We start from the raw sequence: 23556 nt of genomic DNA on the forward strand, positions 1-23556 counted from the left end.
CAGCAGCCCCCTGGAGCCCAGAATTCCCAGCGTTCCCAGCCCTATCTCACCGTCCCAGCAAGGGAAACAGCGAGGAGGTGAAGGGGAGGTTATTTCAAAGAACAAAAGTGATAAAAATCAAAAGCCTTTCTGCCGCTGAGAGGAGCCTTCAGAAGGCTGGGAAGCGTTTCCTTCCTGCAGCCCTCTTTTGTTCCTCTGCCCATCGCCCCCGGGCCGGGGCTCGCTCCTTCCCAGCGGGAACAATGGGAAGGGCTCCGGGAGAGGGCAGGAGGAGCGGCACGCCAGGATGACACCCCTTGGGAAGGCCGTCCTCCCTCCCAGTGCCCCACACCGAGCACCGGGATCCGCTCCCCGCCTCTCCCGCTGCCTCCCGCAGATGTTAAAGCCAAGAAGTTAAGTGGTGCGTAATTATGGCATTGTAGTCGCTAATTATGATCCCACAATGAGATCAGGGCCGTGCAGGGACGGCCGCAAGGAGCTGAGGGTTTGGAGCAGGCTCAGCCCTGAGCCCTCGGAATTCCTCGGGGAAGACAGGAGAACTCCAGGGGAGGGTTCAGGGAAAGGGAGAGGAGGATAAACCCAGACCCCATCGCCCTCCTCCCAGCCTGAGTGCCCAGGGATTGCTTCACGGAGCTTCTGGTGGGATCAATGCTATGGAGATGGTGCAGAACCCATGGAATGCCCAGGCACAATCCAAGGAATATCCAGGCACAGCCCATGGAATGTCCAGGCACAGCCCATGGAATGTCCAGGCACAGTCCAAGGAATGCCCAGGCACAGTCCAAGGAACATCCAGGCAAAGTTATGGAGTGTCCAGGCAAAGCTGGTCCATGGAACATCCAGGCACAGCCCATGGAACGTCCAGGCACAATCCGAGGAACGTCCAGGCAAAGTTATGGAGTGTCCAGCCAAAGCTGGTCCATGGAACATCCAGGCCCAGCCCATGGAACATCCAGGCCCAGCCCATGGAATGCCCGGGCCCAGCCCATGGAATGCCCGGGCCCAGCCCATGGAATGCCCAGGCACAGCTCACAGAGTGTCAGAGTGTCAGGCAAAGTCATGGATCCAGGCCCAGCCCATGGAATGTCCAGGCACAATCCAAGGAACATCCAGGCCCAATCCACAGCTATTCCAGCCCAATCCGTGCACCATCCCGGCCCAATCCATGGATTATCCCTGCCCAATCCAGGCACTATCCCGGCCCAGCTGAGCCCAGCCCAGCTCACGCTCTGGGAGCAGCTCAGCCCTCCCCATCCTTCCTCCATCCCCCTCTGTGCCATCCCTCCCCTCACGGCTCTGTCCCTGCCCTGGCAGGAGCTGATTTATGGGGTAATTTGTTCCTGCCTTCCGCTGGCAGCCGTGTAATGGGATGATGGAAGCTCCAGCCAGGGACACCGGGCAGGAGGAGCTCGGCAAATGGGACCTGTCCAGACTGCCAGGCCCCCAATCCATCCATGGCAATTTCTGGGCTTTGCTGGGAAAGGGAAGATAAAAATATAAAAATTACAGCAGTTGGCTGGGGCTTGACTGCCGGGGGAAGTGGGGATGGCGAAGGAGGGAGCTGGGATGGTGCCCAGCCTGTGCCCAAATCCAGAGGGATTTTAGCCCGGGCTCTACCCAGACCTGTTCAGCCACTCCCTGATTCAGAGAGCCCCAGGAACAGCCGTGCTGTCCCTGAGTTCCTGAGGGATTCTCATGGATGCTCCTGCTCTGCTCGGTGCCCCGTGTGGCTGGGGAGAGATGGGAGGGGAAAGGATGGGGAAAGGATGGGGAGAGGATGGGGGAAGGATGGGGGAAGGATGGGGGAAGGATGGGGAAAGGATGGGGAAAGGATGGGGAAAGGATGGGGAAAGGATGGGGAAAGGATGGGGAAAGGATGGGGAAAGGATGGGGAAAGGATGGGGAAAGGATGGGGAGAGGATGGGGAGAGGATGGGGAGAGGATGGGGAGAGGATGGGGAGAGGATGGGGAGAGGATGGGGAGAGGATGGGGAGAGGATGGGGAGAGGATGGGGAGAGGATGGGGAGAGGATGGGGAGAGGATGGGGAGAGGATGGGGAGAGGATGGGGAGAGGATGGGGAGAGGATGGGGAGAGGATGGGGAGAGGATGGAGTGTCACTATGGGGTCAGGGCACAGGGCATCTCCAGCTGCTTCCCAGGGCTCAGCCTCCTCCATCCCTGCAGCGCCAGCAGCGGTTACTGGGAGTTACTGGGCCCCCAGTACTGGGAGTTACTGGGAGTTACTGGAGCCCCAGTACGGGGAGTTACTGGGAGTTACTGGAGCCCCAGTACGGGGAGTTGTTGGAAAGCACAGTGTGCGCTATCCTCTCTGGAATTCCTGTTTCTCCAGGGAGCACTCCTGCCCCGGGAGCAGCGTGAATCACTGATCCAGGGGGAAGAGCAGGAGCCCGTGAAGGGTCGGGAGCGGTCCCGGAGCCCCCCAGCCGCTTCCCCACCTCCTTCTGCCCCAGTGTCCCTGCTGGGGGACCCAGCGGAGCCAGACCGGGCTGGGCTGCGCCTCCCACACCGATCCCAGGGGCGGGGGCGCCCCGAGCGCAGCGCGGATCCCGGGATCGGCGGGGATGAGCCGCTGCACCCGGCATCGCCCAGCCCGCCCCACCAGCCCCGGTGGTTTTCCAGAGTTTGGGATTCCGATAGGGATCGGCCCCCGCCAGCCCCGGTGGTTTTCCAGAGTTTGGGATTCCGATAGGGATCGCCCGCAGCCCTCGTGAGGCACCGGGCACACCCTGCCCGGAACGGCCCCTCTGCCCCTCTCAGCTCCCCGGGGGTGTCCCTGTCCCCAGACCCACCTGGATAACCCGGGATAAACACAGGAGGCCGATTTCAGGGAATTCCAGCGTGGTTGGGGTTGGAAGGGACCTTAGAGGGCAGCCCATGGGCAGGGACACCTTCCCCCATCCCAGGTGCTCCCAGCCCCAGTGCCCAGCCTGGCCTTGGACATTCCAGGGATCCAGGGGCAGCCCCAGCTGCTCTGGGCACCCTGTGCCAGGGCCTGCCCACCCTCCCAGCCAGAAATTCCTTCCCAACATTCCCTGTGGCCGTTTGAGGCCATTCCCTGGGTCCTGTCCCTCCATCCCTGTCCCCAGTCCCTCTCCAGCTCTCCTGGAGCCCTTCAGGCCCTGCCAGGGCTCCGGGCTCTCCAAGCACCGCACAGGATGAGCTGGCACGCATGGAAAAAACCCTAATGAAGCCAAGGAGCGTTAATGAGCAGCTGGAAACCATCAACCCAAACCTGTTCTGGCTGCGGGTGCCGCCCCGACGTGCCAGACGAGCCGGGAGCTCCGGGGGAGGAGGAGGAGGAGGAGGTGGCGATGGTGGTGAAGGCTGCGGCTGCGGCTGCCGCCCCCGGGGCTCTGCGGAGATGAAACGGGGTTTGTAAATCCGCGTCTGCATCCAGGGCTGGGGAAGGAAGGGCTGCTCGGGAGGGGGAGGGAGCACCCAGCGCCCTGACTCACCCCTGCTCTCCCAAAGGGCGCCCGAAACCCGCCTGCCGCCCCTCCCTGACACGGCCCTACCCACCCCAAAACCAGCCGGGAAGCAAAAGGGAAAGTTAAATCTGATTTCAGCGCCTTCTGCCTCTTTTTTCTTCTTCTTATTTTTTTTTCTTTCCCCTCCCGTTTAATTCCTTGTTATTACTTTTATTAGCCTCGCTTCTCTGGCTGCGGGGCCTCGCTCAGAGAACGGAGTGTGGCGTGGGTGTTACTGGCTGCTGGCGCTCTCCCCGGCTTCAGAAAGAAATGCCAATTACTAATTTCATGGAGATAAGCCATCCTGAAGGAGGGGAGGCAGAAAAAAACAAGGAAGGAAAAAAAACAGAAAAAAATTCCTCCCGGCTTTGAAACACGAAAGGTGCCTTGTGCTATTGCACTAAAGCCTGCTTTTTTAAAAAAAATTTATTTATTTCTTTCTCTCCAGCTCGTGGGGGCACGGGAATTGCTCTGTTCTGTCTGTGGAGGGATGGGAGCACCTGAGGGGCTCTGCTGGGAGGCGGGATTGGGACATCCACGGGTCCATTTCCACTCACACACACGGTCCTGCATCCTGCCGGGTGTGATTGCCAGCCCTGCGAGCCCCGAGGCTCCCAAACCTCGGATCCCACCGGGATCCAGCAGTCTCCTGCTCTCAGCAGCACGAGGTGACGCCTCTCCCGGCTCCTCCCTCCCGCCCGGCTCCCACAGCCCGCAACCACCGAGGGCAGGGGCTGGGGAGGGAAAATGACGGTGCCCGGAATGAATCTGGGTGTAGTTTGCATTTTTATTGCTCCAGCCTCAGATTCCAGCCTACAGAAGGGTTTCAAAAAGGATTAGATGCCATAAAACCTTTAATAATCCTCCCACATCTTAGGTTTAATTATTGTTTTTATGCATGCGGAGCCAACACGCCTGGAGCGAGCAATCAAGGCTCGTACGCCGCTCCTCCTCCTCCTCCTCCTGCTTCCCGGCTCTCCCAGAGCCTCCCCGGGATCAGCCGGCACCCGGAGCTCTCCTCCTTCCCAAAAACACTCCTCCCCCACAGCCCAGCGCTATAAGAGCTCTTCCCGGCGGAGAGGATGCGCTCCACGGTGGGATCTGGGGTCGGTGGGATCTGGGGTCGGTGCTGCCGGAGCCCCGCCGTGCTGGGGACACCCATGGATGTCCCCACGTGAGCTGCTGGAATCACCTCTGGCTGGGAATTCCGGGAAATCCTCGGCTCCAGGTCTGCCCACCTGTTTGGGAGGAAGATTTCAGCACTAATTTGGCGCCACTGGAATCGTTGCTGTTTCTTCGGGGGGAAGAAATAAAAGAAAAATCAGACCTTAGAATGGTTTGGTTCTTCTCCCTGAGCCCAGCAGGCAGAGAGAGCCTTCTTCCAGGGAAAGGAGAATCACGGGAAGTGGAAAACCTGTCCAACTTGGCGTTTTGGGCAGCATTGAAAAAGCTGCATCGTTCATAATAAATTATTTCAAGGCACCTGCTCTGCATCCTGAGCACCCTCACAGGGGTGGCACTGGTGTCACATCCACGGGGGTGGCACTGGTGTCACATCCACGGGGGTGGCACTGGTGTCACATCCACAGGGGTGGCACTGGTGTCACACCTGCGGGGGTGGCACTGGTGTCACACCTGCGGGTGTGGCACTGGTGTCACATCCACAGGGATGGCACTGGTGTCACATCCACAGGGACATGACAGTGGAAACGCTTGGGGCCACGGGGCCACGCTCCTGTGGGGACAGACACAGGGTGGGGATAAATAATTCCACGGGGCATTCCCTGGAGAGGATAAATAACTCAATCAGGCTCCCAGTGAACTGGTTTATTATTGTTCGTTATTATTAGTAATTATTGTTATCGTCATTTTCATTATTGTTGTTATCATTAGCGCTGCTTCCCCTGTTGCCTGCAGCGTGGCTCCGTGGGGGAAGGGAAGGAGCTCTCCCAGTTATTCCTGGGATGGGGGAACCAACCAGTTCTTCCACTCCTGGGCCTGATGGAATTCTCCAGCAAGTCCCAGTTTCTTTAGGAATGTTCCCATTGGATCAGCGGTGGGCTGGGATGGCCCCAGTGCAGGTGCCCTGGTCAGCTCCCGGGTGGAGCAGAAGATGTCCCACCCTGGCAGGGCTGGGAGCATCTGGTCCAGGGCAAGGTGTCCCTGCCCAGGGACTGGATCCCTTCCAACCCACACCGTCCCAGCCCCAGGAGGGCTCGGGGTGCAGCAGAGCTCTGTGTGAGCTGCCCTGACCTTTCATCCTCTGGAACACCCAAAGTTTCAGCGATGCTGACTCATTGGTGAGGAAGACTTTTCTCAGAGGAAGGACAGGCCCCCAGCGCAGCGCCACCAGAGCCACCAGAGCCACCTCCCTGCGGGACCCGGGTCCTGCGGAGGGTCTGTGGCCGGAGGCAGCCCCTGGCCGGGCAGGGACAGAAGGAACAATCGGCCGTTTCTTCGGGGCCCATTAAAATCCTGGCCGGACAAAGGCAGCCTGTGCTGCGCAGATGTTTTATTCATGGCCGGCCTGGGAGCACAAACAAGCCCGGCTTATTCTGCTGCCCTTTGTGCTCTGCGAGCCGGGAGCAGAGCCGGGCTGGGGGAGTCGTTGTGGCACCACTCGGGGCTGCTCCCCCTCCCCGGGCTCAGGACAGGCCGGTTCAGCCCCGGGATTTGGGATCCTTGCCCAGAGCCTCTGGTTGGTGGCCCTGGTTCATCCATCAGTCCCTCCATCAGGCTGCTGAGGACATGGGGACAGCAGGAAAAGGGGGCTGCAGACAAGGCAGAGCCAGCCTTAGTGCCCCATCGATTCTGACTGGTGATTAAACCCACCCTGATGTTCCTTTAATGCTCCATTTCAGGGTGGGCAGTGGGGATCCACCTCGAGAGGCAAAGCCGGCAGTGGGAGAGGCCACAACTCTGCATTTCCATCCTTGACATCTGCATTTCCACCCCCCAACTCCTGCTGCCCAGGGTCAGGATGGCCCCACTGTCCATGGCAAGGCCAGGCAACAACCAGAGCTCCTGTCCAGGCACGGCTTTGTATTCCTGCTGGAACCCAGGCTCTGCAGAATTCCCGACAATCCTGGGATACGAGACAAGCAGGCACCGGGTGAGGGTAAAACTGGGAAAAAAACAATATAAAACCCCTGGGATGTGTGTGGGAGGGACTGTGCCCCCCTCTGCAGAGCGGGCTCGGCCGCCCCTCAGTGCCACCCTGCCAGCCCAGCCCGGTGTCCCCGGTGCTCCCCCACGGCTCCGCGGCGTTTTGGGCCGGTTCGATCCCTCCCCAAGCCGGCCCAGCCCCGCAGGATGCGCGGGAGGAAGGCGTGCAGCGAGCTCGGCTGCCAGAAATACCAGAGGGATGAACACACCGGCTGCAGCTCTGGAGCGAAACCACCGATCGGGGCTGGCCGGGTCCCTCCCGCAACGCCCCGTCGGGAGCCGAGCCGAGCCGAGCCGAGCCGGGCTCGGGCCCAGCGAGCCCCGGGGCTGCCGCGGCCGCTGCAGAGCCGCTGCAGAGCCTCGCTCGTTGCCCAACGCCATTTGCAAGTCGAGTGCGTTTCTTTCTTCGCTTTGCAATCGCCGGGAGCAGCGGGAATGTCTGGTCTGGAGCCGAGGTGTGCCCAGCAGCGCCGTGATCTGCGCCATCTCCTCCCGCCGGACACCCGCCCGGGCACCAGGGCATGGATTTGTCCGGGCTTGAGCAGCCCGGGTGGCACTGGCACACACGGACCTGCCCCGTGCCCTCCCTCCCACCTGCTCCGGGGGCTCTCGGCAGGGGACAGCAGAGACCTGCTGGGATCCCAGGGCATTTCGGGGTGGAGGTCCTGCGGGGCTCCAGCTCCCCCTGCTCCGCAGGGCCCGGAGGGAACAGCCTGTCCAGGGAAACACAGGGCCCAGAATCAGGGAAGCATGGAATCATGGAATCATGGAACCACAGGACCCATAGGGAACAGCCTGTCCAGGGAAACACAGGGCCCCAGAGTCAGGGAAACATGGAATTGTGGAATCATGGAACCACAGAACCACAGGGCCCCAGAATCAGGGAAACATGGAATTGTGGAATCATGGAATCACAGGGCTCCAGAACCAGGTAAACATGGAATCATAGAATCACGGAACCACAGGGCCCAGAGGGAACAGCATGTCCAGGGAACCACAGGGCTCCAGAATCAGGGAAACATGGAATCATGGAATCATGGAACCACAGGACCCATAGGGAACAGCCTGTCCAGGGAAACACTGGGCTCCAGAATCAGGAAACATGGAATTGTGGAATCACGGAATCACAGAACCACAGGGCCCCAGAATCAGGGAAACATGGAATCATGGAACCACAGGGCCCCAGAATCAGGGAAACATTGAATCATGGGATCACAGCATTACAGGGTCCCAGAATCACGGAAACATGGAATCACAGAATCATGGAATCACAGAATTATGGAACCACAAGGTCCCAGAGTCATGGAAATATGGAATCACAGAATCACACAATCACACAATCACAGAATCATGGAATCACAGAACAATGGAATCACAGAATCAACAGAATCACGGAATCATAGAATCACACAATCACAGAATCACAGAGTGGTTTGGGCTGGAAGGGCTCTGGAAATCCATCTCCTTCCACCCCTGCCTTCCACAAGATCAGATTGGTCTGACCTGGACACGTCCAGGGATGGGGCAGGGAGAGCTGGCTTGGGGAAGTTCAATGCTCCTGATATTTATTTGAGGGACATTCTCATGGAGAATATAAAGCACCAGGCGACTCCAAACCAGGGAGAGGAATGGCCTTCCCAGGGCACCGCCAGGGTGACAGGGAAGGGACAAAGGAGCTGCCCCTGGGGAATTGTTCATTTGGAACCAAAAACAACTGGCGAAGAAGGAAGCTTAGAAGGAAGACGGAGCAAGCGCCAGGTGAGGGAGGCTCCATCCTGCCAGGAGCACCGGGAGTTCAGCCGGGCTGTGCCAGCCCCGGTGACAGCCAGGGCTGCTCCCTCCAGCACCGGGGCTTGCGTGCCAAGCCCGGCTTTGGCCGCTGGGCTGCGGCACACCCGGCTCCCCTCCGTGCCGTCGGCCCTGCGCCGCTGGAAGTGCAGCTCTTTGGAAATCGCCCTTCTTGGGGCTTTTGATGTAGCCCGGGAGGAGGTGCGCGGTGAGCGTTGCTTCACTGCTGTTTGTGCAACCTCGCTGCTGCAAATCCTTCATTATTCACGATGCTATCTCGCCACTTGATATGCAGAATGGCTCAGAGGTACCGTTGACTACATTTTTCCAGCTCTTTGATGTGCCAGAGATAACTCGTTTCTGTTTCGCAGCCATTAAGTTCGGTGGAAATCATTACACCACGTTAAACGCGGCGCTTGTTCTTTAATCAGCGCCCTTCTGGTTCCAGGCTGGGTGTTGCAACCTGTCAGACGCGGAAAAAGATCCTCTGAAGCCAGGTGAGCAGCGCTGGAGGAAGTGAGAGCAGCCCAGCGGAGTTTCTGCAAGGTCAGAGATGCAGGGCTGACTCCTCGGGGGATCCCGGCAGGGCTGGGGGCGCTGCCCCTGGCAGGGACCGAACTGCCGCACACCGGACACGTGGTGGGTGCTACAGCCGCCCAGATCAGAGCCCACGGCTCATCAGTCATCAAATCCTGCCGGGATTCAGCCTGGAAAGAGCCCTCGAGTTCATCTGGTTGCCATGAGCAGGGGCACTTTGCCAGAGCAGCTGTCCCGGGGTTGTGCCCACCCTGAGGGCAGGGGAGCGTGGCCAGGGTGTCCCACCAGGAGAGAGCAGGGGGGCAGAGCAGGGAGAGGCTCCCACAAAGCAGCAGCTCCAGGAGGGAGCCTGCTCTGAAATTCAGAAGGAATTCCTTCCTGGAAAGGCTGGCCAGGCCCTGGAACAGGCTGTCCAGAGTCACATTCCTGGAGCATCCCAGGAACACCTGGATGTGGCACTCAGGGCCGGTGACACGCTGGGGGTCGGGCACAGCTGGCACTCGATGTTCTGGGAGCACTTTCCCACCCTGGGCTCTCCCGGGGTTCTGTGCTCCCCACAGAGCCCCTGCTCGTCCCTCTGGCCCCGCCAGGCTCCCGGGAGCCACCAGCCCGAGCCCCGACCCGCTTTCATTTCCTGCTTTCCTGCGGCCTCGGGTGTCTGCGGTGGCCTCCTGTGCCTGTGACACGAAAGCCTCGGCTACAAACCCATCCCCCCCATCTCCAGAGCCTTCCTGGCGTTCTCCTGCCCCCGCTGTCCGTCTGTCCCTCGGGCCAGCCCCGCAGTGGCTCCGGGGCTGGCGGAGCTGCTCCCTGCCCGGGCCGGCCCCAGCGCCGAGCCACCAGCGCCTCCGGAGCCCTGCTCGGCTTGCAGATGTTTATCAGGGCTTGCAGATGTTTATCGCGGCTGATACAGCTGCGCCGGCTCTTTGCACAACAGGAAGGCAAGGTTCTGCAGCGCTGAGCCCATCCCAGGCCCCGCTGGAGCAGGACCTCACAGGGCTCTGGTGTCACTCACTCCCGGAGCTCCCGGGCACCTGCAGGACCTGCTGGCTGCAGAGGGGACACCGAGGCTCTCCCCGGGGCCAGGGTGCCCGGTCTGCCCCGCTGGGGTTGTCCCAGGGCAGCGCCCACGGCACGGCTTGGGGTAAACACGGGAGCAGCCCGGTAATGAGGGCCCTAATTCAGCCAAGCATCCCCGGTTAGAAGGCACCTAAGCGTGTGCTTAAAGATAATTACATGCTTAAAGATCTTTCCTGAATAAGCCTGGATTTAAGGCTGTGTTTGGTGTCTCCTGTACTTAACTGTGATTCAGCTAAACACCCCCCCTCCAGCCCAAGCCCATCGGGAGGCGATTCCAGCGCTGCCAACCCAACCTCCCCGCGCCTCTCTCTGCAGGCTGGCTCTGGAGACAGGAAAACAAATATCCTCCTCATTCCCACGGCTTTGTTTTCCTGCTGGCGCTTCCCTGCCTGCGAGCCAGCGACTCCCAGGCTGTTGGGAATGGCAGGGAGTGAGATGGCTCCTGTGCCAGGCCGGGGGAGAAGCGAGGCACACACCCCTGGTGCAAAGTGCCCCGCTGCAGGAGGCAGGGCTGCCCCAGCTCCTCTGCTCACTCACTTTTTCCACTGCGTTTGCAGCTCTCGGCTCTTTTCTCGCTTTCCTCTCAGCAGTTTCTGCTCAGCCCTCGAGTGTGAACCCGGGGCTGTGGCTGCTGCTGGCTCTGTCCCCGCCGGGGGTCACCCTCAGCAGGACCCACAGCAGGGCCGGGTCAGACCCCAAAGCAGCAAAGACCCCGGGGTTGGTGGAGGGTGAGGGGCTGGCCAGAGCCAGCTGTCCCCGCTGTGGCTTCTGCTTTTGCCATCATTTCTTTAACAAATCAGGGCAGGGCCTGGCAGGAGAAAAGGAGTTCGAGGCAGTGGCGTGGGTGTTCTGCTGCTGAAACCCCCAGGGGAACATTCCCGGACCCAGCAGAAAGCCCAGAGAGCCTCTGGATCATACAAAGAGCCCAGAGCCTGCCTGGAGCGCTGGCATTTCATCCCTTCTGAGCCTTGGACGGAATTTTGGGGGAGTTTCTGGCACTGGTCACATGCTGGGCCCATCACCTCCCCTCGGGCTCCCTCCTTGGCCACTGCCTTTTCCGTGGGGCCACCCTGAACCTGCTGGCCGTCCCTGCCTCGGAGCAGTGGCTGACCCAGCATTCCCACTCCCAGCAGGAGCTTCCCAAGAGCGAGGGCTTCACAGCTCTGGGGATGCAGGGAGCTCCAGCAGCTCCCCCTGTGCTCCCCACCCTCACCAGGGGAGGGTTCCTCCACGCCTGCCCTGCACAGCCCCCTGGAGCAGGGATAACCCCTGGGAGAGAGCCCCAGGCCCTCTCCAGGCTCCTTTCCCCTCTGAGGGATGGAGCCCATCCTTGGTGGGCACATCCTGGGAGCCCCAACAGCGTTTGGGGTGCAGCCAGGGCCAGCCCGGAGCTCTGGGGGCTGCATGGAGCTCTCCCAGCATCCATTAGCAACAACAAACAACATCCCTGCCTCGTTGTGGCAGGCTGGGCTATTAGTGCTGCACAAACAGCTCCCTGGACACCCCTGGAGCCGGGGAGATTCATCTGTGTCTCATTAGCACAGCCTGCCCTCCCCTCCCCGCTCCTTCTGCCCAAATTAACTCTGCTCCTGTGGACGGGGACAGGGAGGGCTGCCCTCCCTGCCTGGCACGGCCTGGCACGGCCTGGCACGGCCCATCCCCAAAGCCCAGGGCTCAGGATGGGTGTGAGGCACCAACCCCAAAGCCAGGGCTGCTCCCACCAGCTGCTCCCCTCTCCAGCATTCCCTCAGGGCTGGGAGCAGATCCGCGGGGGGAGCTGCGTGCCCAGGGACAGAAATGTCCCAGAACGAGGGCTGGGGGCTGCAGCTCCTCTCTGCCACCCTTCACTTCCTCCACGAGCTCCCCCAAATGTCACTGAGTCCCCTCCCTGCCTGTCCCTGTCCCCTCCTGAGAGGACAATTCCACCTTTTCCCGTTCCCAGGGAGATGCTGGGGAGCATCTCTGGGTGGGACCCACATACTCCTCCTGCCCACAGCTCACCTGCAGCCCACCCGGGCTGGGCTGGCTCCCAGGGTGTCCCCGTGTCCCCTGGGACTGTGTCCCCGGGGCAGAGGTGGCACCAGGGCGTGCAGGGCGGGGGATGAGGAGCTGGGCTGGGACCGGGCTGGGGTTTTCCCGCAGCAGCCACCAGGGAATTTGGTGTTTGTGCTCTCATGTCCCAGCCCCACGGAGCCGTGAGGGCTCCTGTGAAATCACATCTGTTCCTCGTCAGGCTCAGCACTCCCCTGGCTGCCAAAGCCCCCTGAGGTTTCTAACCCAGGGCAGGGGCAGCCCCCAGCCCAGGGCCCACCCGGAGCCCGGCCATCGGCCACGGGCACGGAGCCAGAGCTGGGATCGCCCTCAAACAACCCAGACCCCTCCCAAAGCCACCCCTGGTGACACAGGGCGAGGAGGTGCCAAGGGCTGGAGGGGCTGCCAAGGGATTCCAGGTGATCTCTGTACCCGTGAGCTCCGTGGGAAGGACACAAAAGATCCCAATCCTCAGCATCCATGGGAAGATGCCCAACCAGTCACCCCTGGGATGAGCCCAGAGCTCCATGCCCAGCAGGTGCCCACCCTGTGGTGGTGGGATGGGATCCAGATCCAGACATGCCCAGGGATGTTCTTCTGAAGGGTAGGGGCCAGCAAGGATTTTTTTCCACAGAAAAATTGAAAGGTTTGGGTTGGAAGGGACCCTAAAATTCATCCCATTCCACCCCCTGCCATGGGCAGGGACAGCTTCCACCATCCCAGACTGCTCCAAGCCCCATCCAGCCTGGCCTTGGGCACTGCCAGGGATCCAGGGCCCACAGCCCGGGGTTGGGATGGCCCTGCTGAGGGACAAATGCTGCACTGTGGGCAGAGGGAGATGCTGGGGGCTCCCAGTGGAACCACAGGGAGCTGTGACAGGCAGGCCTGACACCGAGGGGACTTGGGGAGTGGCTGGCACTGCATGGCAGGGCAGGAATGGCATGGCATGGCAGGGATGGCAGGGATGGCATGGGATGGCACAATGCATGCCCAGGGCTGGCCAAGCACGGCAGCCCTGCAGCCCCAGGAAAGCTTTTCCAGGGCACCAACCACAACCCCCCCAGGCTCCTCACTCGGAACAGGGGGCACAGAAAAACCCGGGATGAAATCTCCTCCCTCCTGCCCTGGTGGGAAGCAGAGCCCGGGGCTCTCTGGGCGGGCTGGGCCATTTCCCTGTGCTGGGAATGAAGGATGAAGGTGATAAAGGGTTTATTTCAGCAGCAGCAGGCAGGGAGGCTCAGGAAGGCACCGAGGCAGAGCTCAGGCAGCCCCATTCCCATTCCAGTCACGTGGCCCCAAAATTGCAAATGGAGATTTGTTACATTTCATTTGCTCCCATCCCTGGGAAGCCGTTTGTGATGAGTTCACGTCTCCCAGGAGGCCCCGTTCCAATCACAGGGAAGGGAAGGGAAGGGAGAGAGGGAAGGTTTGGGAAGGTTTGGGAAGGTTTGGGAAGGTTTGGGAAGGTTTGGGAAGGGAAGGGAAGGTTTGGGAAGGGAAGGTTTGGGAAGGTTTGGGAAGGTTTGGGAAGGTTTGGGAAGGTTTGGGAAGGGAAGGTTTGGGAAGGGAAGGTTTGGGAAGGTTTGGGAAGGTTTGGGAAGGTTTGGGAAGGGAAGGGAAGGGAAGGGAAGGGAAGGGAAGGGAAGGGAAGGGAAGGGAAGGGAAGGGAAGGGAAGGGAAGGGAAGGGAAGGGAAGGGAAGGGAAGGGAAGGGAAGGGAAGGGAAGGGAAGGGAAGGGAAGGGAAGGGAAGGGAAGGGAAGGGAAGGGAAGGGAAGGGAAGGGAAGGGAAGGGAAGGGAAGGGAAGGGAAGGGAAGGGAAGGGAAGGGAAGGGAAGGGAAGGGAAGGGAAGGGAAGGGAAGGGAAGGGAAGGGAAGGGAAGGGAAGGGAAGGGAAGGGAAGGGAAGGGAAGGGAAGGGAAGGGAAGGGAAGGGAAGGGAAGGGAAGGGAAGGGAAGGGAAGGGAAGGGAAGGGAAGGGAAGGGAAGGGAAGGGAAGGGAAGGGAAGGGAAGGGAAGGGAAGGGAAGGGAAGGGAAGGGAAGGGAAGGGAAGGGAAGGGAAGGGAAGGGAAGGGAAGGGAAGGGAAGGGAAGGGAAGGGAAGGGAAGGGAAGGGAAGGGAAGGGAAGGGAAGGGAAGGGAAGGGAAGGGAAGGGAAGGGAAGGGAGGATGGGGTTGCTCAGGTGCCTTTCTCAGCCTGGGGGATGCTGGGGTACAACCACAGCCACTTCCCGAGGATGGGGAGAGCTGGGCAAGCTGGGGAGGTTGGGGTATCACTTACAGCCTGGGGGATGCTCCCACAACCCCAGGGATGTTCTTCCAGCCCCAGGAAGGCTCCCCCAGCCCCAGGGAGGCTCCTCCAGCCCCAGGGAGGCTCCCCCAGCCCCAGGGAGGCTCCCCCAGCCCCAGGGATGTTCCTCCAGCCCCAGGGAGGCTCCCCCAGCCCCAGGGATGCTCCCCCAGCCCCAGGGAAGCTCCCCCAGCCCCAGGGAAGCTCCCCCAGCCCCAGGGAGGCTCCCCCAGCCCCAGGGAGGCTCCCCCAGCCCCAGGGATGTTCCTCCAGCCCCAGGGAGGCTCCCCCAGCCCCAGGGATGCTCCCCCAGCCCCAGGAAGGCTCCCCCAGCCCCAGGGAAGCTCCCCCAGCCCCAGGGAGGCTCCCCCAGCCCCAGGGATTTTACCACTGCTGTCTCTCCAGCTGAGGCTGCTCCCAGATGGATCCCCCCACCCTGAGTTCCCATCTTTCCTCCTTTTCCATGAGCAGCTCCTGGAGCTGGGCAAACAAAGCCAGGATTTTGGTGAGCTCAGGGAGCAGGGGCTGAGCATCTGCCTCAAGCTAAACAATTTTCCCCTGGCAGCCCCAGAAACAGAAAGCAGAGGGGGCTGGGGCTCGGCTGTTTTGTTTTCCTTTGGTTCCCCATGTTTTAAAATGCTCAGTCTTGTTTTCAGCTCAGAGCATCTTGGTGGCTGAGGGCTGTTATTGATGAGGGCACGTTGTGGAGGAGCAGGAAGCCGCCTGCCATCCTGCCTGCCTGAAATTGAAATCTCCTAATCTTCCCAATCCTTTTAAGCAGCAGCAAATGAAAAGGCAGCACAGTGCAGAAAATCTCAGCTCGGGGGAAGCAGGGCAGGCTCTGCCAGAGCCAGCCTGGGAGCGCCTGCTCCAGGGGACCTGCTGCCAGGGCAGGGGGCAGGATGGGCCCTGGTGCCCTCCCTTGGCACGGGAATTGATCCAGGCCCTGCTTGCACCTCGCTGACCACAGCCAGAGCCAGCTCCAGAGCTTGGGATGGACATTCCCAGCCCCAGGGCACCAGGGCTGGGAGCACGGTCTGTGCCCAGCTCCACGAGAAACCAGGGACACCACAAAGGCAAAACTGAAACCCTAAATAATGGCCTCAGCCTGTGAGGGAAATCCCTGCTCTGGAGCATGGATGGGAGAGCTGGGAATGTTCCCCTGGAGAAGGGAAGGATCCAGGGAGAGCTCAGAGCCCTTGCAGGGCCTGAAGGGGCTCCAGGAGAGCTGGAGAGGGGCTGGGGACAAGGGACAGGGCACAGGGAATGGCTCCCTCTGCCAGAGGGCAGGGATGGGATATTGGGAATATTGGGAACTAGGAACTGCACCCTGTCAGGGTGGACAGGCCCTGGCACAGGGTGCCCAGAGCAGCTGGGGCTGCCCCTGGCCAGGCTGGACAGGACTTGGAGCACCCTGGGACAGTGGGAGGTGTCCCTGCCCTGGCAGGGGTGGCACTGGGTGGGATTTAAGCTCATCCCAACCCATTCCATGATTCAGTGACTCCACTCCCATCCAAGTAGAATTCCTGGCTCTTGGGCAGCCCCTTCCCTTCCCTTCCTGCACATTCCTCCTTCCTGCCCCCAGATCCCCACCCACAGCCCCTGGCAGGTCCCCAAGGAGGGATCCACGTGCTGGGACCAGCCCGGAGCTGTGGGGACACCGGGATGGGATGTCCCTGGCCCGTTGGTGTTTTTGGGAAGCGCTGCTGGGAGAGGAGATGGTGGCAGCAGCCGGGAGCAGCAATTGCTGCCATCAGCCAGTGGATAAGTGGCACCATCTGATCTCGTTATTTATATCCTTCCTGCTGGGAAATTAATTAATGTTTCATTTGCAGCACAGGCAGCCCCTCAGACGCTTCTCCCCGCTCTGGAGGTGGGCATGTCACAGTGTCACCGAGGAGCTCTCCGAGGGGCTTTCCCTGGGAGCAGCCCTGGGAAGGGAGGTTCGCTCCTGCTGCTCTCTGTGCCCTCACCATCCTGGCTGCAGCTGTGACCAGGGGTGTTCCTGCAGTGCCAAGGGACATTTGGACTCTTTCTCCTGGATTCTGAGCCATGTTCAGTGCGATAATCCCACTCTTGCTGCTGGGATGGTTCTGGTCCATCCGTGCAGGGACAGGATGGGAGCAGCCAGGAGTGCTCAGGGGGGAGGAAAACTTCCATAAAGTTGAGAGGGATGGAAGGGAGAGGGAATTATTACCTCATCATGGGGCCACAGGCAAAGCCCGAGGCTCTGAGGGAAGGAGGAGGCAAGAACCTCCCTGGAGCTGCTGGGATGGGTGAGGGAGGCCGGGATGGGGCTGGGATGGGGCTGGGATGGGGCTGGGATGGGGCTGGGATGGTGTGGGAAGAGTTGGGGCTGCCCAGGGCAGGCTCAGCCCCGCACCCCTTCCCCTGACAGCACCCGGGGCTGGAGCCCGCGGGATGAACCCGCTGCTGGGGCAGTGGGGACAGAAGTGTCCCTGGGGACAGAAGTGTCCCTGGGCTGGGCCGAGGATCCTTTGGCATCTCCATTTGTGTTTCCCACGGCCAGGACAGGGAAGGGCAGCGCGTGACTCCCTGGGGATGGAGATAAGGAGCTGGAAAACCAAACTGCCCTGCCAAGGTCGGCGCTCGGCGCTTCCCTCTCCGCCTCCCTCGCGAGGGAGGCGAAACCCGTGCTCCGGAGGAGGCGAGCACCGCCTGCCCTCGGCAGCTCCCGGGCCCCTCCCCGCTGCAGTGTCGCTGTCCTTGTCCCCTCGAGTGTGCCCAGCCTCGCTCTTTGCACCCACTTATCCCTCAGCTCAGACACCTGTGGCTCCTCGGGGCCACCAGGCTGGGCTTGTGGCACACATCCCAGTGCCAGCCGCCTTTGAATGTCCCCAAAGTGCTGCCTCAGGTGGGAGGAGGACTGAGGAGCCTGGACCCAGCTGGGGACATCCCCATCACCCCACAGGAGCCCTGCCCCGAGGCCGGGCTGCTCAGCCAGGCTGGAAACGAAGCTGTTCCTCTGCAGGACCCCATTGTCACCCCAAATCTCCCTGAACCAGAGGGATGCTCCCATCCCTCCCTGTGCCCAAGTCCGATGCCAGCCCTGCTGTCCCCCCTCTCTTTTTTGGGATGCGTTTCGGTGGATTTGGTGCCAGCTCTGCACACCAGGAGCTGCAGCGGTGAAGGCCCAGAGAGATGTCAGGGCAGGGCTGTTACTGCCGGCCTAATGAATATGAATGGGCTCTTCATAAACGTGGCTTTGTGTCATTAAATTCCTTCACACCTCGGTGCCTGCGGAAAGGTTACTCAGAATTACTCAGAATTAAATGTAAATCACAGATTTACCGGGACGAAACCGCGGCAGTGGCGGGGCTTTTCAAAAACATCGACTTTAATGATGGGGGGATCTTCCCCGATGGATTCCGAGCTCGCCCGCCCGGGGGAAGGCGATCCTGGTCTCACCTGATGGGCGATTTACAGCCTTTTCTTCCCCAAACCGCAGCCCTTGGTTCCTGGTGGTGCCAGCCCGAGAGGAATTATTTCCCCCCGGCGCCGCCACTCCACGTAATTAAAAGATTAAGGAATGGCTTCTGTCGGGTTATAAATGAAGGGGCGGGGGGAGCAGCAGGGTTGGGAACGCCAGTCTGATCCACCCGACCCCCCCAGCCCATAATGGGATCACAGAATCCCAGACTGGCTTGGGTTGGAAGCTTAAAGCTCATCCCATTCCACCCCCTTCCGCTATCCCAGGGCATCCCAAGCCTCGTCCAACCCGAGCCCGGCACTTCCCGGGGTGCTGGGGGCGGCGCGGGCACCCCCGGCCCGCGGTGGGCGCAGATGGCTCGGGGGGATGGGGAAGAGCGGGGCGTTTTTAAGGAGCTCAGCAGGGTCCCAGCAAAGCCCCCTCCCAGACTGCTCCGAGCAGCCCGGGCACGTCTCAGCCTGCAAGGGAGAGCTGATTAGTAATTAAATGGCTTTTAAAAATAAAACCATTAAGACTAATCCCATCAAAATTGGAGCCTCATCCCGGCAACTCTTATTAATTATCGGCCCACCTTGCGCCTTCCAGAGGCGGGGCTGGCGGCGGCCCTGGAAATAAACACGTGGATTTTCGGGAATTCTCGCCGGGAATAAATACCGGGCTTTTGATGAATTCTCCCTGGGAGAGGGAGAATTCTCGCTGCAAACTGGGGAACGTCCCGGATGCTGCTCCGGGTCCCCGGCCCCTCCCGGAATGCTCATTCCCAGTGCCGGGAATGCTCCCAGGGTGCCTCGGCAGCCGCGGGGCTCTGGGGGAGCCCAGGCCGCCTTCCCCGGGGATAAAGCCGGGGCTGAGCCCAGCTAATCCCGCCGGGGCTGCTGCTCGCCCTCCGCGGCCGTGGAGCCGCAGGTTCCTGCTCGTTATTTCCCTGGGAGTATCCATAATTCCGGGGTTAAGGAAACAAAAGCTCCTCTCTGCTTGTTTGTATTTTCCCCCTCATCAATAGCGGGGCCAGGCAGGGCACTCGCAGCCGCTCCCCGGGGCCTGCTCAGCTATTAAAGACAGAAATTACATCTTCATAACCCAGGATATTGCCGCTCGCTTATTTATGACTTGCTCCATTGCGAGAATATTTATTCTAGACAGGGAGCCTGATAATTTTCATCCAATCTACTCCTCATAGCTCAGGGCAAAAGAATGGAACAGCTCAATTGAAGGAGCACTTTCCCATTATTGCCAGGTAAGGGCAGAGCGCGCCGAGCTCATTGCTGCCCTCGCCTCGCCACCGCCGCTGCACCAGGCTCCGGGGATTTTTTATCCTGCTTTTTCTCTCCTCTGTTTTTTTCCCCTTCCTTTCTTTCTTTCTTTTTTTTTAATTCATTGAGGAATGGCAGCCCACACAACCACTTAGAGGAAGTACTGCATAAATCCCAGTGCAGTAATTACCCATTTGGAACATGACGCTTTATAGGAGCAGCGGCACCGTGCCAGGATGCTCAGCACGCTGCTCCTGCTCCAGCTGAAACCCTCCCAGGGATGGAGGGAACGGCTCCGTCTGCACTCACAGCCTCGTAAAACCGAGCCCTTCCAGCTGGGGCAGGGCCTGCAGCCCGCGTAGCCCTCGGGGCCGGGATGGCTGGGAGAGAGCGAGGGAAAACCGAGCTCAGGGAGGGAGGAACCGCAGGGAAACACCGCGGGCCGGGAGGGGAGGGGAGGGGTGGGGCAGGGACCACCGACAGCCCGGGGGGACAGGAGTGATGGCCCGGAGAGAGGGGGCAGGGATGGCACATAGCTCGGGGTGATGGCCTGGAAATGGATGGATGGATGGATGGATGGATGGATGGATGGATGGATGGATGGATGGATGGATGGATCCATGGATCCATGGATCCATGGATCCATGGATGGAACCATGGATGGATGGATGGATGGATCCATGGATGGATGGATGGATGGATGGATGGATGGATCCATGGATGGATGGAACAATGGGTGGGTGATGCTCCACGATTTGGAGCAATTCCCTAAAAAGGATGGATGGGTGATGCTCCATGATTTGGAGTGATTCCCCAAAAATGGATGGATGACATGATGCCCCATATGATGGAGGGATGTCCCAAAAGATGGATGGATGGATGGATGGATGGGTGGATGGATGGATGGATGGATGGATGGATGGATGGATGGATGGATGGAGCAATGCCCCATAAGTTGCAGTGATATCCCAAAAATAAGACAGAACAACATCCCTTAAGGCAGAGACATGCCCCATGAGGTAGAATTGCACCCCAGACTGGAATGCTGCCCTGTAAGACAGACAGAGCAGTGCCCATAAACCAGAGTGAGGCCCCACAAGCCCGAGGGGTGCCCCAGGAGGTGGCAGCCCCCAGGTCCCCCAGCAGGCAGCCCCCATGGCCAGCCCTGGCCGGGAAGGCCCTTCCTGCCGCAGCTCTGCTGCCGCCTGCCTTAAATGTCAGAGCCAATGAAGTGTTGCAAAGGCTTTATTGCTTTCCGTGGAGCCGATTAGGAATCTCTTCTGCTGGGTAAAGAGCAATATTGCAATATGAGGGATGGGGGGAGCGGGAGGCAGCCCTGTGTGAATTCCCCACAGGAAGCTCTGTTCTCGCAGCCAGAACAGTTATCAAAAAGACAATTTAGGCAGGATTGTGCTCTAACTGGCTGGAGGACAGGGGAGCCAGCCCTGGACAGGAATCTTTCAGCTCTGAGTAAATGAAACTGCAAAAGAAATCAGCTTTCCTGCCTGGTCTGCAGGGGAGGAAGGTGCCAGAAGGAATTGGGTTTTTTATAACCATTAGCTCAGCCCGGCACTCCCTGCCAAGGCCAGGAGCTGCCGGGGGATGGAGGCAGCTCAGCAGCCCCTGCTCCCGTGCTCTGCAGCAATTCCAGCCCCCAAAACACCCAGCAGGGCCCGGGGGAAGCTCCCACCCCTCCGTGTTCCATCCCTGCCGACACAAAACCCTGCTGGGGGCAAAGCAAGACCTTTGTCAGCCTCAGAGAGAGATTTGTGTCCCCATGAGCCACCAGAGGGGTGTCCAGGCAGGGACTGGGGTGTTTCTGGGAAAGGAGGCTTTGGAGAAGCCACCAGGCCCTGAGGGATGAGAATCTCCATTTCTGGGGCAGAAAGGCTCCTGGTCTGTGGGCACATTCCGACCTGGCCAGTGCCAGCCCCGTGGGACCTGTGGCCACCTCTGTGATCCCTGGGGTGCCTGGTGTTCCACCCTGGAGCAATGCTGGCAATCCAGGGCAGGCTCAGGGAGGAGCTGAGGCTGCCTGTGCCAGGCCTTGCTGCTGATGACAATGATTTATGGAGCACTCTGGACTGCCCCAGGCTTTGGAGCAGCAGCACAAGGGCCCAGTCCAGCCCCGGTGAGGGCTCTGGGATACAAATCCATTTCCCCTGGCTCTGCTGGGAGCTGGCCCCGGTCCTGCTGCTCCACTGCCATCCCTGGGAACCCACAGTGCCAGCAGGAAAGTGACAGCTTCCCACTCTGAAATGACATCCAGGCACAGGGGGACAATTCCCTCCATTTTCAGGCAGGATGGAAAGCAAAGCTGGGATCCCCACCCTGCCCTGGGACTGCCCAGCCAGGGAAATCAGCTCAGGAAACGCTGCCTGGGGCTGGGGAGGTCTCTGGGGTCAGCTGGAGCCTGGGATGTGAGTTCCATCCCACTGCTGGCAGCTCTCTGGAGCAGCAGGAATGGGATTGGGGTGAGCTGGGGGCTGTGTGTCCGTCTGTCCATCCCCGGGTCAGCACCTGTGCAATCAGGAGACTTTTAATAGGGATTATTCCACTGGAGCAGTTAATCAGGGTGGGGATGGTGGCTCCTGGTGCCCCTCAGGGTGCTCCCCTCTCCCCAGCACTGGCTGGGGGCGCTGGGATCCCTCCAGACATTTTAGCCAGACATTTTAGCCCATTTTAGCCTATTTTAGCCGGGAGAAGCCCCAGGAATGACAGAGAGGAGGTGAGCACGTGGTGGCTGCTCAATTCCTGCAGAGCTCTGCCCGTCCTGTTCCAGGCCCTGCCTTGGGTGGATGTGGTTTCCAAGGATTTGCCTGAATTTGCAGTTTTTTCCTGGATTTGCAGGTTCCCGGCGCCTCAGCCACGCCGTCCCCCTGCACCTGCAGGAAAGGTGAGGAGAGCGGCGCTGGGGCGGGGCTCAGGGGCCGGGACTGGAGCGGTCACTGCTCCCTGCAGGGATCCCGGAGCTTCCCCTGCTGTTCTGCCTGCACTGGGCTGAGCAGAGCCAGCTGATCCCTCGGGGGATCCCAGCAGATCCCACCCCGTGCGGGTTGTGCAAGCCGGGGGGCAAATGCCAAAATTCCCAAGGGCTTGGCCTCAAAGGACAATTTCTCTGAGTGTGATGCGAGGAAATCCCTTCTGCTGGACCTGCTGCTCAGCCCAGCCCATCGGGCAGGCTCAGATCCTTCGGGGCTGATGGACAGACACCCCTCGGCCCGCGGAATTCCCATTAAAGCCCTGGAGCAGCCATGGGACACACCCAGCGATCCCCCTGTGGCTCCAGCTCCTGGGGAAGCTCCAGGACATGGGGAGGGGATCCTGCTCAGCCTCTCCCCTCTGACATCGGGCCTTGCATGGTCCTGCCCTCCAAAAAGGGTCCCTTGGGTTCTCGCAGATGTTTCCTGCAGCCCGTGGAAGTTCTGAGAGCTCAGGCTGAAGGCGATGGGAGCTGAGAAGGTTACTGGGGCTGTTGGTTTTCCCAGCCTCTGTCCCTGCTCCCGCAGCTTTCCCAGGCCGGCCGAGCCGGCGCTGCCGCTGCCGGGAAGTTTGAGCCGGGCCAGCAGCCCCGCTCCCACCTCCTCCGAAGGCAAAGCTCATTAAATTGATGATCCAAGGATCCTCTATCCAGAATCTCCCATTCTTATTAGAGGCACTAATTAAAACAATAGCAGATCAAAGCGCTGCGAAGCATCTCATTTGGGATGGAGCCGCCTCCCCTCCGCATCCCGGCGTTTGTTCTCATCCCTTTGAGGTCACGGCTCCTCCTTGCACCTGCAGCAGCGTCCGGGAGGAGCGGGGCGCGGGCGCGGCCCGGCTGTCTCTGTGCGGCTCAGGGAACCCCTCCCAGGGCACGGGGTGACGGTTCCCGTCCCCGCTCTGGGAAAAGCCTCTCCTTCCTCCGTGCCTGGGTCCCGGCCGCTCTCCGGGACCTTTCCCCGCCCGGCCGGCGCGGCAGCGGCCCCGGGGCCCCGCGCTCGTCCTTGAGCAGCAATTAGCGAGCGCTGGTGTGATGGGCATCTCCTCCGAACTCCTCTCCAGGCTCTTCCAGCTGCTGCTGATTAGCGTTTGGGAGCGCGGGGAAAGCGGGAGCAGCCTGACCCGGGGAAATGTGCAGGCTTTTATTAGCGCTGCAGATAATTACATTTAATAAGGACAGCAGCTTTTCCCACACCAGAGAGCTGAACCATCAATCTTGCCTTTAATAATAAACCCTCTCCAACTCATTTACATTCATTGTTCCTCTTGCAACACAACATTACCCACGCTCGATGGCCGCGGCGGCTCGCAGGGGACCCGAGTGGAGCGGGGTGCCCGTGCCGTGCCACGGCTGTCCCGGGGGGCCCTGTCCCCATCCCCGTGCCCACGGGACGGGCAGCCCTTTGCCCGGGGGGCCACAACCCCCTGAGCAGCAGAGCCGTGCGAAATTTCCCAATAACTCCGCGGCTTTGTGGACTCCGGAGCAATTACTCA

General features: G+C 60.4%; 1 long non-coding RNA gene across 1 annotated transcript; it reads left to right on the forward strand.

Moving 5' to 3' along the window:
• The first annotated feature begins 3081 nt into the window (after positions 1-3081).
• LOC132333244 (uncharacterized) lies at positions 3082-4822 on the forward strand. Its single transcript, XR_009488102.1, has 2 exons — positions 3082-3392; positions 3667-4822. It is a non-coding gene; the product is annotated as an uncharacterized LOC132333244 (long non-coding RNA).
• Positions 4823-23556: the final 18734 nt, after the last annotated feature.

Source organism: Haemorhous mexicanus, chromosome 13, assembly GCF_027477595.1.
Source record: "Haemorhous mexicanus isolate bHaeMex1 chromosome 13, bHaeMex1.pri, whole genome shotgun sequence".
NCBI lineage: Eukaryota > Metazoa > Chordata > Aves > Passeriformes > Fringillidae > Haemorhous > Haemorhous mexicanus.